This window comes from Leopardus geoffroyi, chromosome C1, assembly GCF_018350155.1.
Source record: "Leopardus geoffroyi isolate Oge1 chromosome C1, O.geoffroyi_Oge1_pat1.0, whole genome shotgun sequence".
Classification (NCBI taxonomy): domain Eukaryota; kingdom Metazoa; phylum Chordata; class Mammalia; order Carnivora; family Felidae; genus Leopardus; species Leopardus geoffroyi.
This window is the reverse complement of record NC_059328.1, coordinates 104,459,153-104,474,415: the sequence shown is the minus strand read 5'-3', so window position 1 is coordinate 104,474,415 and position 15,263 is coordinate 104,459,153. Positions and strand designations below refer to the sequence as shown.

The 15,263-nt window shown below is 42.3% G+C and overlaps 1 long non-coding RNA gene across 1 annotated transcript; it reads left to right on the top strand.

Moving 5' to 3' along the window:
• The first annotated feature begins 701 nt into the window (after positions 1–701).
• Positions 702–13,828, top strand: LOC123598609. Its single transcript, XR_006712724.1, has 3 exons — positions 702–1,018; positions 1,747–1,892; positions 13,415–13,828. It is a non-coding gene; the product is annotated as an uncharacterized LOC123598609 (long non-coding RNA).
• Positions 13,829–15,263: the final 1,435 nt, after the last annotated feature.

Genomic DNA, 15,263 nt, shown 5'->3' with positions numbered 1-15,263 from the left:
AGGCCTGGAGGAAGTAGGAAGGGCATAATTGGTCAGAAGGAGAGCCCACCATTCGGAGATACCTTCGAGGCTGGTGGGGTGCTTCCACTTCCTTCGGGTTCCTCTGCCCGGCAGGGAGGTCCCACGACGGCAGGGGTCGGGTCGATGGTCGTTCTAATGTCCCCAAGCCGAGAACAGGGTCAGACATTCACCAGGACGCTCTCCTGGGACTTGTAAATTACTTGGTCGTCTTTAGCTTTTAGGCCCTTGAGGAACTGAAGAACCCCGAGAATGGAAATAGTGAAAAGCTTTTCAAAGGGGAAATTTGTTTTTCAAACTTACCCATCCAGTTAATTGAGCAGCATCCGCAGCGGCAGCAACGGGAAAGACGAACCGCGCGCCACCCGCCGGCTCGAGCTTCCGGCGCTCAGCTCGGCTCCGCTGCGTACGTGCTCAGTGCGGTGGGTGGGGGGTCGGCGTGGGCCGGGGGCCCACAGCAGGTGGAGGGAAAAGGGAGCCGCAAAGAGGAGGCAGGGAAGCTGCGGAGGCGCGTACTGGGTCAACAAGACCTCCTCGGCGGCCTGGCAGCGGTAAGGGGCCAGATCCCAGAGAGATGAGATTATGGGTCTTGTATCGTAGTTGAAGGAGAAGGAAGGAAAAAGAACGGGAAAGAACGAAAAGGGTGTTAGACTTGTAGCTCTGGGGGGGGGGGGGGAGGGGGGGAAGGCAGCAAGATATCATGAAGGCCTTTAGGACCGCTTAAAGCACGGCTTGGGCATTTGCAAGCCGGCTCATAGCTCTTTAGTGCTCTGCGTTGTACCTGTAGCAGCCTCGGTTCCAATCCCGCTCGAAGCAGGGTCTCCTGAGGTGGTGGCGAGTGCTAGATTTAAACCTGCGCGAGCTGCCCCATTTGCCTGCGGCACGAGAGCACGGTTTCCCGCGATTCCAGAGCTCTGCGCTGAGAAAAAGGGAACCTCCGCCGTGCATGCTGAAGTCTCGGTCGTCTTGAGATGCTTGACTGCCCTACGTCTGGAAGGAGGTGAGGGAGGTGCCGCCTTGTATTTGGTGTCTTTGCAAAAAATGAAACGATGAGGCTTTTCTGGTTGAGAAGTTTCAAGCGCCACTGGGGCCTTTTTAGACGAGCTAAGAAAGGAGAGGAAATGAGAGTTCGAACTCCAACGGATACTTTAAATAAAACCTAACAAATAAAATAACATCTTCACTTGATAACATTTTTTTTCGAACAGTGAATGATTGAACATAGAGTTCACAAGTGTTAAGTGCACCGCCCAGTGAGTTTTGCTAAATGTAACTGGTATCTAGCCGAAATTACGAAAAACTTACATCAGTCCCGAAAGTTAGACCTCTTTTCCGGTTGTTAAAAAAAAGAATCTGAAAGGTGGAATGAAATGGGGTCACTTGCATGAAAGGGTTTTAAAATGGAGCCAGGAAGCCATTAAGGAGATGGGCTTTGTGCAGGCACGTCTCCACCGGGTAGAACTGGGAACTTTTGAATTGTGCCAAACACCAAATATTACAAGGACTGAGCCGCAAAACCTGTAACTTGCTACAGTCAGAGACTTTGCTTAGTGATAGCCTTAGCAATCAATTACACTCAGTCCAGATTCGCTTTCTGCCATTAACACCAATCGAAAGTTCTCGTTAAACAATTATTTGGGTTGCTCTTCACATCTGTGTATGCTGAACTGCGATTCTTTGATCCCAAATAAATGGTCTTGCTTAATTATTGCCTTGTGACAATTTTAGGCCGACAGCCTGTTGTCAGAAGCAGGACCTGAGGTGATTTCAGCAAGGCAGGACCGGTGTCTCCTGAAATTGGGTGCGGTCTCTACAGGAGACTAGTGCTCACCGCTCCTAGCTTGTATACTTACGGACAGCCTTCTACTCGCACCGTGAGTCCTCTTAGGTACCGACCTCCCTCCTTCCTTTTGGTTGAGGTCGTTGCCTTTCTCTGGGATCAGGCGGGTGAGTGCCCAGAGAGAGAGGAGATGCCCATCATGCCACTGGAGGGAGGGGTTTTCACTATTGATGAGTACTCTTTTGTTTCATAGGATGTGTGTGTGTGTGTGTGGGGGGGGGGGGGATTGTGATTGCTGGTTGTTTTAGGACAAGTGTTGTTTAAATTAAAATTGCAATAGCCATTCTGGGGAACCTCTGTTTTAGTTAAGTCCACCTTAAGGGGCACCCTTAAAAAAGAGGATTCCAAACCTCTTTGAGACAGTGGAATGCATTCTTTGATTAGTATGCAAAGGACAAAATAAGTCCAAAACAGCTCTAAAAGGATCCTGATAGCATGCAAATAATAATAGTAATAATAATAATAATAATAATAATAACAACAACAACAATTTTTTAATAAAAGATTGCTCATCCATGCAAATAATAATGATAATAATACATTTTTAATAAAAGACTGGCCATCTGAGCAGGTAACCTTAAAATTATGGAAACATAATTTGATTCATGCAAATAATAATACATTTTTAATAAAAGATTGGTCATCTGAGCAAGTAACCTTAAGTTAGTCCATCTGCTGGAAACATAATTTGGAGCCAGCCATTCTTTTTTTTTAATGTTTATGTATTTTTGAGAGTGAGAGACAGAGCAGGAACAAGGGGGGCGGAGGGGCAGAGAGAGAGGGAGACACAGCCTCTGAAGCAGGCTCCAGGCTCTGAGCTGTCACCTTAGAGCCCAACATGGGGCTTGAACTCACAAACCATGAGATCATGACCAGAGCCAAAATCAGAGGCTTAGCTGACTGAGCCACCCAGGCACCCCTGGGTCCAGCTATTCTTTTGGGTTTCCTACCTGAGACATGGCTAAAGTTTAAAAAAAAAAAGAAAGAAAAAGAAGAAAGAAAGAAAGAAAGAAAGAAAGAAAGAAAGAAAGAAAGAAAGAAGGAAAGAAGGAAAGAAAGCTGTAAGAGCTGTGTGTGTGTGTGTGTGTGTATGCATGTTATAGATATGGTATTTTACTGTCTTGGGATGATATTGCCAAAATTAATTTGTAAAAGAATTCTACTTAATTGGCTTGAGGAATATCAAGTACTTATATCTATTAAGTATTCCTAAAGTTCTCAGAAATAGAATAAAAAGTAACCCAAGTTCATGTAGTCTAGGATAATCTTTGATAAATAAAAACAAATTCAAGTTTGTTGGTTTAATAAAAACAAGAATATCTTTAGAGTTATCAACATTAAATAGAATGCAGATAAACTGCCTTTTCTACCCGAGTTTACTAATCAAATAAGCTCATGTTATCTCTGTGTTACAAAATTCATCAACAAAAGAAATAACTTAAAATGACGATTAGCTGTTTAATGTCTTATCCAAGTATAATTGTTAAAAACAAGTAATTTAGGGGTGCCTAGGTGGCTCAGTCGGTTAACGTTTGGACTCTTGGTTCCAGTTCAGTCAGGCTCTGTACTGACAGCCTGATAGCATGGAGACTGCTTTGGATTCTTTCCCTCTCTCTCTGAACTTCCCCTGCTCTCGCCGCCCCCCCCCACCCCCGCCGCCCCGCAAAAGAAATAAATAAAAACTTAAAAATTTTTAAATAAACATTTTCGTTTAAATAAATAGAAGATCAAAGTTTATACTAAGATAAACTAAATAATGGACACTCATTGAATATCTAAATTATTTCCAAAATAGATAAATATTAAATGCTAAGCTTAGTTTATCTACTTTTGGCATTTCCATTTTTACCAAAAAATTATTATGAGAAAGAGTATGTCTCTAAAATTTTTGAAATGTATTTATAAGCTTGCTAATATACAACAGGATGCTAATTTATGATAGACAGTTCACAATTGCCTGCTTCCTAATAGTCACTGAAAAGCAAAAATTACAAATGGTTAAAGAGGGGGCGCCTGGGTGGCTCCATTGGTTGAGCATCCCACTTTGACTCAGGTCATGATCTCACAGTTGGTGAGTTTGAGCCCCGCCTTGGGCTCTGTGCTGACAGCTCAGAGCCTGGAATCTGCTTGGAATTGTGTGCCTCCCTCTGTCTCTGACCCTCCCCAGCTTCCTCTCCCTCCCTCCCTCCCTCCCTCCCTCCCTCTCTCTCCCTCTCTCTCTCTCTCTCTCTCTCTCTCTCTCTCTCTCAAAAATAAATATTAAAAATTAAAAAAAACAAACTATTAAAAATTAGATTGGAAAGGGAGTTAAAATACAAATGAACCAATGAGAAAACTTAGAATACTAAGCATATGTTAACTCTGCATGAACTGCATGCGTGGATGCTGAGAGAATGCAGACAAGCCAGCAGGTGTGCCTTCGGAAGAGAAGAATCAGTGAACTTCCATAAGATCTTTCTCCTACTGTGGAATGGTTTATTGTAACTTCGGGGTTTTCAACCTGTGGTCACAGACCATCAATGAATTATGACGAACACTTATTTAAGTAGAAAATACAAATGTTATCCATATCTGTTTATACAGATGAATGGACGATACATATTTTATTATAGATGTATTTATTATCTATATATAAATTGAAAATAAAATTTTCATTAAAAAAGCAAAAATTAGAGTACCTACATGGCATATACTGAAAATAGGCAATACTTGTCCATTTATTAAACTTATACTTGAGTTAGTTATATGGTTTTATGTGTGTAAGTATGTGCTGAGACATACGACACAGTATATTTCTTGCTGTGAAATGATCCAGCATGTTTGAGAGCCACTGCTTATATACCACAGTAAATTGAGCAACAAAGGGTCTGTGTGGCCAGCTGAAATGCCAGTACAAGAACAATCATCCTTTCTGTCCTCTGCACACACAGCGGTGACTCCTCAAGGCCAGGCTGCAATCACTCTTTGATGGGCTCATCCTTTGTTGCCTTGTCTCTTAAGATTCATAGCCAGGTGGCAAGCTTTGTTGAAAAGACTTCCCCATGTTTTTTTGTTTTTTTAATGTTTATTTATTCTTGAGACAGAGACGGAGGGTGAACAGGGGAGGGGCAGAGAGAGAGGGAGACGCAGAATCCGAAACAGGCTCCAGGCTCTGAGCTGTCAGCACAAGAGCCCCATGCGGGGCTCGAACCCACGAACTGTGAGATCATGACCTGAGCCGAGGTCAGATGCCCAACCGACTGAGCCACCCAGGTGCCCCAAAAACTTCCCCGTGTTTTATAACTACTTGCAAGGCTGGGATTCTGGTGATGGCTTCTTTGATATTTATACCATCTGCCCTCAGTTTAGAACTTGTCCCATCTTTTAAATCTTTATTCTGCCTACTCAACCTAGAGCAACCCTCTTCAGCAATATGGAATCCTATTGGCCCTGCCTGTTCTGTCATTCCCAGTCTAGCAGAACAATGTCAGGATGAACATATAAAATTAACGGATCTAGGAGTGCCTGGGTGGCTCAGTCAGTTAAGTGGTTGACCTCGGCTCAGGTCATGATCTTATGGTTGTGAGTTTGAGCCCCGTGTCGGGCTCTGTGCTGACAGCTTGGAGCCTGGAGCCTGCTTCAGATTCTGTGTCTCCCTCTGTCTCTGCCTCTCCCCTGCTCATGCTCTGTCTCTCAAAAATAAATACATGTTAAAAAAAATTTTTTTTAATTAATGGATCTCATATTGTAATTTACTTATATCAAACCAAATATTAATATTTTTCCCTCTGTTAAAACGACAAAGTTTTCCTGTACTATCGTTCTGCACCTGAGAGGAGGTTAAAAAAGGAAAGCAAAGATTTTGTGTTTTATCAAAATAATTTTCAGTGCTTTATCAGGTCTCTTATGGGGTTTGCACAGCTATGTAATGTCCTGGTATTTGCCTTTAAAATCGTTGATTGTCGTTGTGGTCCAATACATAATTAACTATTGATTCATGTTCTGTGATCCTATACAGTCCGGTGTCTAAGACTTTTTGATATTTTTGACAAACTTGCATCCACCTTGGCCATTATTAAGGTTCCTGGACATTCAAAATTAGACTCAGGAGGGGGTGCCTAGGTGGCTCAGTCGGTTAAGCATCGGACTCTTGATTTCAGCTCAAGTGAGGATCTCAGGGTCCAGTGAGATTGAGCCCCATCCCCTGGTGTCTGGTTCCGCAGAGCCTGCTTGGGATTCTCTCTCTCCTTCTCTCTCTGCCTCTCCCCGACTCACGCTCACTCTCCCTTACAGACATAACATACATACATAAGTACGTACATACATACATACATACATACATACATACATATGTACCATTTAGATTCAGGAGGAGCTAAAGACAAATTTTTGGCTGGTAGAGCACCAAGGACCATTGCCTTAAAATCTATCAAAACCAAGGCCCTCATAGGTAACATAAATGATCTCCTGAAAGGAAATCTAAAACTCCTTTTTAAGGATGTTCAATCCAGGGTATCCCACAAAGAAAAAACCTTAGAGCTGCCAGTGGTTGTAGTTTCAGTCCACTGACTGATTTATGGTAATGGCCCAAATAGGAATCCTGTCTGGTCACAGTCCACGGAAAGATCCCTGATGGAAATGACTCCTCAGGGGCACCTGGGTGGCTTAGTCGGGCTCATCTGACTCTTGATTTAGGCTCAGGTCATGACCTCACAGTTCCTGAGTTTGAACCTTGAATCGAGTTCCCTGCTGACAATTTGGATCCTGCTTGAGGGATTCCCTCTCTCTCAAAATAAATAAATAAACATAAGGGGGTGGAGGGGAGGGGGTGGGGAAGAAGTGACTCATCAGCTGACCCACCGGGCAGTTGATAAACTTACAAATCTCATGAAACAATATGGGAGGGGAAATATTTTTAGGGCCCCCAAGAGGCACAATTGACTGGTACTGTGTTGTTGTTTTTTTAAACCAATAACTTGTTATTTTCGTTATAACACTTTTTGTGATCATCTGGTTAGGGAAGCTCCCTTATGTATTTTTCTATGAAGTAGTATGACAGCATTTGTAACCTGTGTCCTTATACTCCTTCTCGTGGACCTCTTTGCATGAAATAAAGAATTCCACAAATGGGCTTATATTTGGCATTTTAACTTAACATCCTTCAGATTCTTTGGGGAATTAATCATGAAGGAGTGTTGGATTGAGGTATTTGGGCTGGTGTTTGTCCTAATAAGTATCCTAATGCTTTTCGCTATATTACACACAGTAAGACTCCTTCGTTGCTGGTAAAACCCTATAATATGGAAGAACTCGCTGATTTCGTAGGTTATTTGCCATATGGACTGAATGTCTTCCTTCTTGCCTGAAACTCATACACTAGGCCAAAATATCTAATTGTCTTTATCTAAGTTCTTTTTACAGGGGCCTCTGCTGTTACGAATAAATTTTAGCCCCTGGGTTAACATATTATTTTTTCTCGTGACCCTCACTGCTGATGGTCAAGTCTTACCATATCTCTTTGACCTTCGCTTGCAAAAAACATCTGATTCTACAAACCTGACTATTGAATTGTGCCAGAACAAACCATACTCCTGAGGTACCTGAATTAATAGCTTGGCCTCTATCCCTAGAGGGATAGAAAAATATTGCTGATAAAGATGTAGTATTCTCTGTTGGAGTCCTTGAAAATACTCAATAACTTTCTTTTCTTTGGCTAATTAACTTCCTTGCCCCCAACTGTCCCCCCCCCCCCCTCTAAAAACCTTCCATTTGGTACAACTCCTTGGGACATCTCTCTTCTGGCCACATGGGATGCTGCCTGATTCATGAATGGCTTAATAAAGCCCATTAAATCTTCAAATTTACTTGGTTGAATTTTGTTTTTTTTACACAGTTAATCCTCACCCTACCTTCACTGAAGCAATCACCATTCTGATTTCTATCTCCATAGATTAATTTTGCCTCCTTTTGAAATTCCCGTAAATGAATATACTTTTTGTGTTTGGCTTTTTTTCCCACGCAACATAATATTTTTGAGATGTATCCACTTTGTTGTGTGTATCAGTAGATCATTTTGGTATTATCGGTGAGTGTTATTCCAATGTGTTGATCACTATAGTTGATGGACAATTGGGCTATTTTCAGTTTTGCATAATGTGAATAAGGCTGCCATGAATATTCTTGCAGGAATCTTTTTGTGCACTTGTACGTTCATTTTGTGTGGGTATAAACCTAGGAATAGAATTGCTAGGCCATAAGGTATTTGTATATTTAACTTTATTAGAAGCTATCCGTTTTCGGGGTGCCTGGGTGACTCAGTCAGAGGTTGGGCCTCTGACTTCGACTCAGGTCATGATCTCACGGGTTCCTAGGTTCGAGCCCCGTGTCGGGCTCTGTGCTGACAGCTGGAGCCTGCTTGCAGCTCTGGGTCTCCCTCTCTGTCCCTCCCCCTCTCGTGCTCTGTCTCTCTGTTTCTCAAAAATAAATAACCGTTAAAAACAAAAAACAAAACAAAACAAAAAACGAAGAAGAAGCAGCTATCAGTTTTCCAGAATGGTTGTACTACTTTACTCTTTCACCAGCAACAAGAGATAAAGTTGCTACACATTTTTGTCAGCATGAGTGTTCTTTTTCTCTTAAATTTTAGCCATTCTGAGAGGTATGTAAAGGTATATCACAGTATTTTAAATTTGTGTTTCTAATGAGTAATGGTGTTGAGAATTCTTTCTTATGCCTTTTGGTCATAAAGAAATCTTTTGTGAAGAGATTTCAAGTGTTTTATCTACTTTTAATTGGCTTGACCTTTTTTTTTCTTTACTTTTTACATAAACTTTTTATGTTAGACTAGATTTAGATTTATAAAAAGTTGAGATTATAGTATAGAAAGTTCCCATATACCTTGCATTCAGTTTCCCCTATAATTATCATCTTACATTAGAATGGTTCATTTGTCATAATTGAAGGAATACATTATTGGGGTTTTTTTAATGTTTATTTATTTTTGAGAAAGACAGAGACAGAATGCAAGTGGGTTAGGGGCAGAGAGAGAGGGAGACACAGAATCTGAAGCAGGCTCCAGGCTCTGAGCTGTCAGCACCAGAGCGTGACGCGGGGCTCGAACTCACAAGCTGTGAGATCATGACCTGAGCTGAAGTCGGACGCTCAACCGACTGAGCCACCTAGGCCAGGCGCCCCAATATTAGTGTTAACTAAAGTTCATGTTTTATTCAGATTTCCTTGGTTTTTACGTAATGACCTTTTCCCTTTGTTTTGTTTTGTTTTTTTTTTGTTTGTTTGTTTTGTTTTTTTACAAAACATTTTTAAAATGTTCATTCATTTGGTGAGAGTGAGAGAATGCATGCACAGGAGCAGGGGAGGGGCAGAGAGAGGGAGAGAGAGAATCCCAAACAGGCTCCCCGGCAGCGTGGGGCTCCATCCCACGAACTGTGAGATCATGACCTGAGCCGAAATCAAGAGTCAGACCCTTAACCGACTGAGCCACCCAGGTGCCCCTTAATTTATTTTCCAGTGAGAATCAACTGTTTTCCCAGTGTAAGACCGATTTTGTCATGACATATTTTTAAGAATATATCTTGATTCAGGGGCCCCCATAATGACGTATTCCTGTTGCAGGATTCCACCCAGAATATCCCAGTGCCTTCAGTTTATGTCTCCTCATGCTCCTCTTGACTAGCAATTTCTCAGACTTCTCTTGTTACTGATGACCTTGAAAATCCTTAGGAGTACAGGTCACATACTTTGTAGAATGTCTCTCAACTGGGATTTGTCTGATGTTTTTCTCATGATCAAACTGGGGTTAGGGGTTTGGGGAGGTAAAGTACCATTCTTACCACTTTGTATAATGGGTATTGTTAAAAAGAAAACCACAGGCCCAAAATGGCATCGTTGAGGTTAAGGCCCCAAGTCAGTAAACCAAAACTGAATACCTAACCTACCTACCGTTTTAACTCCCCAGAAACATAACCTTTAATCAGTCAGCATGGAATTTCTTGGTCAATACTGGGAACTTTACTGATAGACCCCTTCCTCTCACCTTAGGAGGGCAACCTTGCCTAAATAATACATTCCTTGCTAATAAGTTCCTTCTTTCCTTCCTCCCTCCTTTCTTCCCTCTTCCTTCCTTCCTTCCTTCCTTCCTTCCTTCCTTCCTTCCTTCCTTCCTTCCTTCCTTCCATTCTTTCATTCTCTCTGCCTTCTCTTTGCCTTTAAAAATCTCCTTTGGGGGCGCCTGGGTGGCGCAGTCAGTTAAGCGTCCGACTTCAGCCAGGTCACGATCTCGCGGTCCATGAGTTCGAGCCCCGCGTCGGGCTCTGGGCTGATGGTTTGGAGCCTGGGGCCTGTTTCTGATTCTGTGTCTCCCTCTCTCTCTGCCCCTCCCCCGTTCATGCTCTGTCTCTCTCTGTCCCAAAAATAAATAAACGTTGAAAAAAAAAAAAAATCTCCTTTGGTTTAGCCCAGCAGAGCTCCCCTCTGATTGCTGGTTGGGATGCTTCGTGATTCATGAATCACTTAAAAAGACTAACTCAACCTTCAAATTTACTCGGTTGAGGTTTGTTTCTTAATAGTATGTACTGTTACCATGACTTACCACTGTTGATGTTAATCTTGATTCGTTGGCTGAGGAAGTGTTTATTAGGCTTCTCCACTGTAAAATCACTGTTTTTGCCCATGAGATGAAGGAAGTCACTGCGAGTAGCCCACACTTTTAAGGAGGGTGGAGTATCTCCATTAATTTGGGATACTTCTGCATGGGACATTTGTCTGTTTTCCCTATTCATTTATTTATTTACTTATATCAGTATGGACATGTTGATATTTATTTTATATTTTGGGGTTATAATCCAATACCATTTTATTTATTTTGTTGCCCAGATTGTTTCAGTTTCAGCCACTGTGAGCATTTGCAGTTGATTTCTGTTTTCCTTTGGCATACCCCCATCATTGTGGAGTTTGTTTTTTTCTCTAGTACTTTCTTATTTTATGGTATTGCAAAACGCTCTAGGGTCTCCCTGTGTATTTCCTGCCCCAGTGCCAAAATCAGCCATTTCTCCAAAGAGCCCTGATTCCTTTTTTTACAAAAATTTAAATTTTTATTTTTTTATTTTTTTTTTTTAATTTTTTTTTTTCAACGTTTATTTATTTTTGGGACAGAGAGAGACAGAGCATGAACGGGGGAGGGGCAGAGAGAGAGGGAGACACAGAATCGGAAACAGGCTCCAGGCTCTGAGCCATCAGCCCAGAGCCCGACGCGGGGCTCGAACTCACGGACCGCGAGATCGTGACCTGGCTGAAGTCGGACGCTTAACCGACTGCGCCACCCAGGCGCCCCAAAATTTTTATTTTTTTAAAGTGATCTCTGTGCTCCCTGTGGGGCTCAAACACATGACCCTCAGATCAAGAGTCATATGGTCTTCCGACTAAGCCAACCTGGCACCCTGAGCCTTGATTCCTTTGATTGATGACTTGACTTTTTACTATTGGCTCCTAAGCACTTTTTATATTCAGAATTTGAGTCGCTTGTTAGATACATGTATTTCTAAAAGCTTCTCCCAGTATGGCTTTCCTTTTCACTTTTTATAGTTTTTTTATGAGCATAAGTTTTTTTAATGAAATCTAATTTGTCTATAGTTTTATGGTTAAGCCAATTTTGTTCTCTGAGAAATCTCTCCTATCCCAGGATTGTTAATATATTATATTATGTTATATTATGTTATATTATATCATTCATATCATATCATATCATATCATATCAACTATATTATATTATACTTACTCTACTATGCTATATTTAAGATACTGTACTATACTATAATCCTAGGAGCTTTAGTTATTGAAGTTTGACTTTTAAACTTAGGAGTCTTCTCAGATTCATCTCCTGAACATAGTAGGCTAGGGAATACTAAACACTAGGGAATCATGGTGTACCCAATCAACAATATGACCTCCCAGAAACCTGCTCCCAGAGACCTGTTTTTTATTTTTGAGAGAGAGACACACAGCGCAAGCGGGGGAAGAGCAGAGAGAGAGTGACACGGAATCTGACGCAGGCTCCAGGCTCTGAGCTGTCAGCACAGAGCCCACAAACCGTGGGCTCGAACCCACAAACCATGAGATCATGACGTGAGCTGAAGTCAGACGCTTAACCTACTGAGCCACCCAGGCGCCCCTCCACATTTTTTATTTATAAACATTGAGAATATTTTTCTGCTCTGCTCAGGTGCTTTCCTCCCTTGTCCTTATCTCCTCCCTGCAACCCCTGGGCGCAAGAAGTAGCAGAAGCATTGGTATATAGAAAACTGTGGCTTTCCTTCTTAACTGGAATCAGGAAGCTTCAACTCTGCCAATACCACCACCTTTCACACCTACTCGACTAGTGACTAGAATCCAGAATGTGACTGTCAACCAAAAGTGTCTCTAAACACTCATGGTTCCATAACCCTATTGACTTACTTACCATCAGCAACAGCGGTGAGAAGGTTGCCTCTCCTCACTTCTGCCAACTCTCTTGAGTGCATCTAATTTCTATCCTGAACCCAACCTGCAAGGGAATCTGAGAAATACAATTTTTTCAGTTTTTCAACCTCTTCAGCTAGGAGGATGGAATAGATTTTAAGTGAACCAATCTACATTTAAAATTATTTTAAATCCCACCCACACCCTCCACACTAAGTGTGAAGCCTGCTTGGGATACACTCTCTCTCTCTCTGTCTGACCCTTCCTTGTTCACGCTGTCTCTCAAAAAAAAAAAAAAAAAAAAAAGAAAAGAAAAAAGATAGATAGATAGATGGATAACTAAATAAATATTTTAAATTAAAAAATTAAATTAAAGGGGCGCCTGGGTGGCTCAGTCGGTTAAGCGGCCGACTTCGGCTCAGGTCATGATCTCGCAGTCCGTGAGTTCGAGCCCCGCGTCGGGCTCTGGGCTGATGGCTCAGAGCCTGGAGCATGTTTCAGATTCTGTGTCTCCGTCTCTCTCTGCCCCTCCCCCGTTCATGCTCTGTCTCTCTCTGTCTCAAAAATAAATAAACGTTAAAAAAAATTAAAAAAAAATTAAATTAAAAAGCAAAACAGAAACCACACACTGAGGTGGTGGAAGTAATACTATGACAGGAATCCCCAATACAACACCAATTACTGCGGATTATAATGGATCCAATTTTCTCAGGTTGGATAAAAAAAATAACTTCCAGATATAGCAGTATATTAGAAAAGGGTTAAATATTAAGAGTATGAAAAATCTATGCCAGGCTAATTGTAAACAAAAGGATAAAAGAGTGAAACATGAATATCAGACAAGGGTAAAAAGCAAAGAAAGTTTTAAATTAGATAGAGGGGTAATATCCTGGCATCTATAAGTACCCGTAATTTACTCTCTTTTTTTTTTTTTTCCTCCCTTGAACCAACCTTTCCGGGTGGCCAGATCAGAGCATGTGATGAAGGGAGGAAATCTAGGAGGATTTTTCTTTTTCTTCTTTTTTTTTTTTTTTTTTGCTTCTATAGAGGTCTGTGTCAGGCAGAAAAATGTAAAAGCAAGATTCAATCCTTGGCCTTTTCCAGGGACTCAAAAGAGACATAGGGGGAGAGAACCTCAGTTATCGCCCAGATCTTCTGGAGTAAGTTAGACACACCAGTCCAGCCTCCTGAACCGTCACTGGGTCCTGACCACCTATTTGGGGGAGAGAACTGGTATTCATCTCAAAGTCTGGAAGAAAAGGTCTGGGAGGCACCAAACAATGGGTGGGCAAAGAGAATGTGTCAGCAAGTGAAAATCAACTTTCCATGGGTCCACGGCAGATATGGACCAGAGACCAGAAACAACATGAATCTCTGATGTTTTTCTACAGAGTTCTGTTATCAACTTGTAAAGAGCCGACTTCAGAATTAGACTTTTCCAAATCCTATATTTGGATTTGGCCATGAAGCCAAAACTTCACAGCATTGCCGGACATTAAATCTCCTAGGCAAGCCTTTGCCCTGGGTGTCTTTTTTGTTTTTTGACAATGTTGTCCACAGTGAGTACTGCGAAAATCTAGTTTACCATTGCTTTTTCCAAGTCCTTCCGGTGACTCCTTCTGATTTGACCTAGTACAGCACATCTTGGGGGAGCATTGGTGGTTCAGTGGTGGAGGCCTGGGTTCAATTCCCAGCCAGTGCAGTGTGTTCAGCAGTTTTACTTTGAACTGTCTGTCTGTTGCTCAGGCAAGTTAGGTCCCTCTGGGGTTCTGACCTTCAGGGAACAGCTGCCCCATTAGGGGAGGAAAGTGGGTTATTTCCGGGGCAGAAGACGTTGAGGAATTTGTGTGAACAGGGACTTTGGAGAAGGTATGTCCTTCACGTGCGGGTGTGTCTGACGGCTCTGTCTCTGACGTTTTTGCATCTTTGGGTCTAGAGCCAGTGTTACTTTTATTCTTCCTTCTGGTGGTCCCTGGAATCCATAGAGTCATCTGGTCACTGATACACATGCTGGACTTGGGCAGACCATTGGGCCACGTCTCACTATGGAGGGGGGATCAAGAAATGAAATTCCCAAATTGAGACAAGCCGCAGGGAGGGCTAGGCAGACACCCCAGTGGAGAGGAAGAAATGAGGGGCCCCAGGAAGGAGGAGACTTGTGGGGAAGAATCCACAGGGTGATGAAGGGAACTGGGTAGAGGTAGGCTTCAGTCTTTGATGGTCTTGGTAGAATCAAGGATGAGTCCCCGAGTGTAGAGCAGCATGTACAATAAAGTCATTTTCACTACTATTGTTTTATAGTCCGGGAAAAATCTATTTAGTGCATCGTTGTTATGCTTATTGTAAGCAGCACGGTGGGGGAGGGGGGCGGGCGGGAAGCCATGACAATCATCAGCTCTGGAGTTGTGCTACATGTCTGTTCTTGAATTCCTTCTCCTGGCAAGACCAAGAACCTTTGGCAACTCCTTCAGGTTCTGGCTGGATTGAGGAGGCCCCAGGACCCCGGGTCTCCCCAGTTCACCCGGCAATAGTATATTAAAAAAAACAAAACAAAACAAAACCAAAACAGGCCCAAAATGGCATCACTTGGGTTAAGGCCCCAAGTCAGTAAGACAGGACTTAACCACCTAACCTAACTGCAGTTTCAACCTCCCAGAAATGTAACCTTTAACATTGTAACCGGCAACATGGAATTTCCTGGTCAATACTAGGAACTTTAATGGTACACTCCTCCCTCTTCCCCTTAGGAGGGCAGCCTTGCCTAAATCATGCATTTCTCGCTAATAAGTTCCTTTCTTCTTTGATTTTTATGCCCTTTCCGCCTTTAAAAACCTTTCTGCCTGTTTAACTTCCCGCGGAGTTCCCCTGTACTTGCTAGATGGGCTGCTGCCTGATTCGTGAATCATTTAATGAAGCCAATTAGATCTTCAAATTTACTAGGTTGAATTGGGTA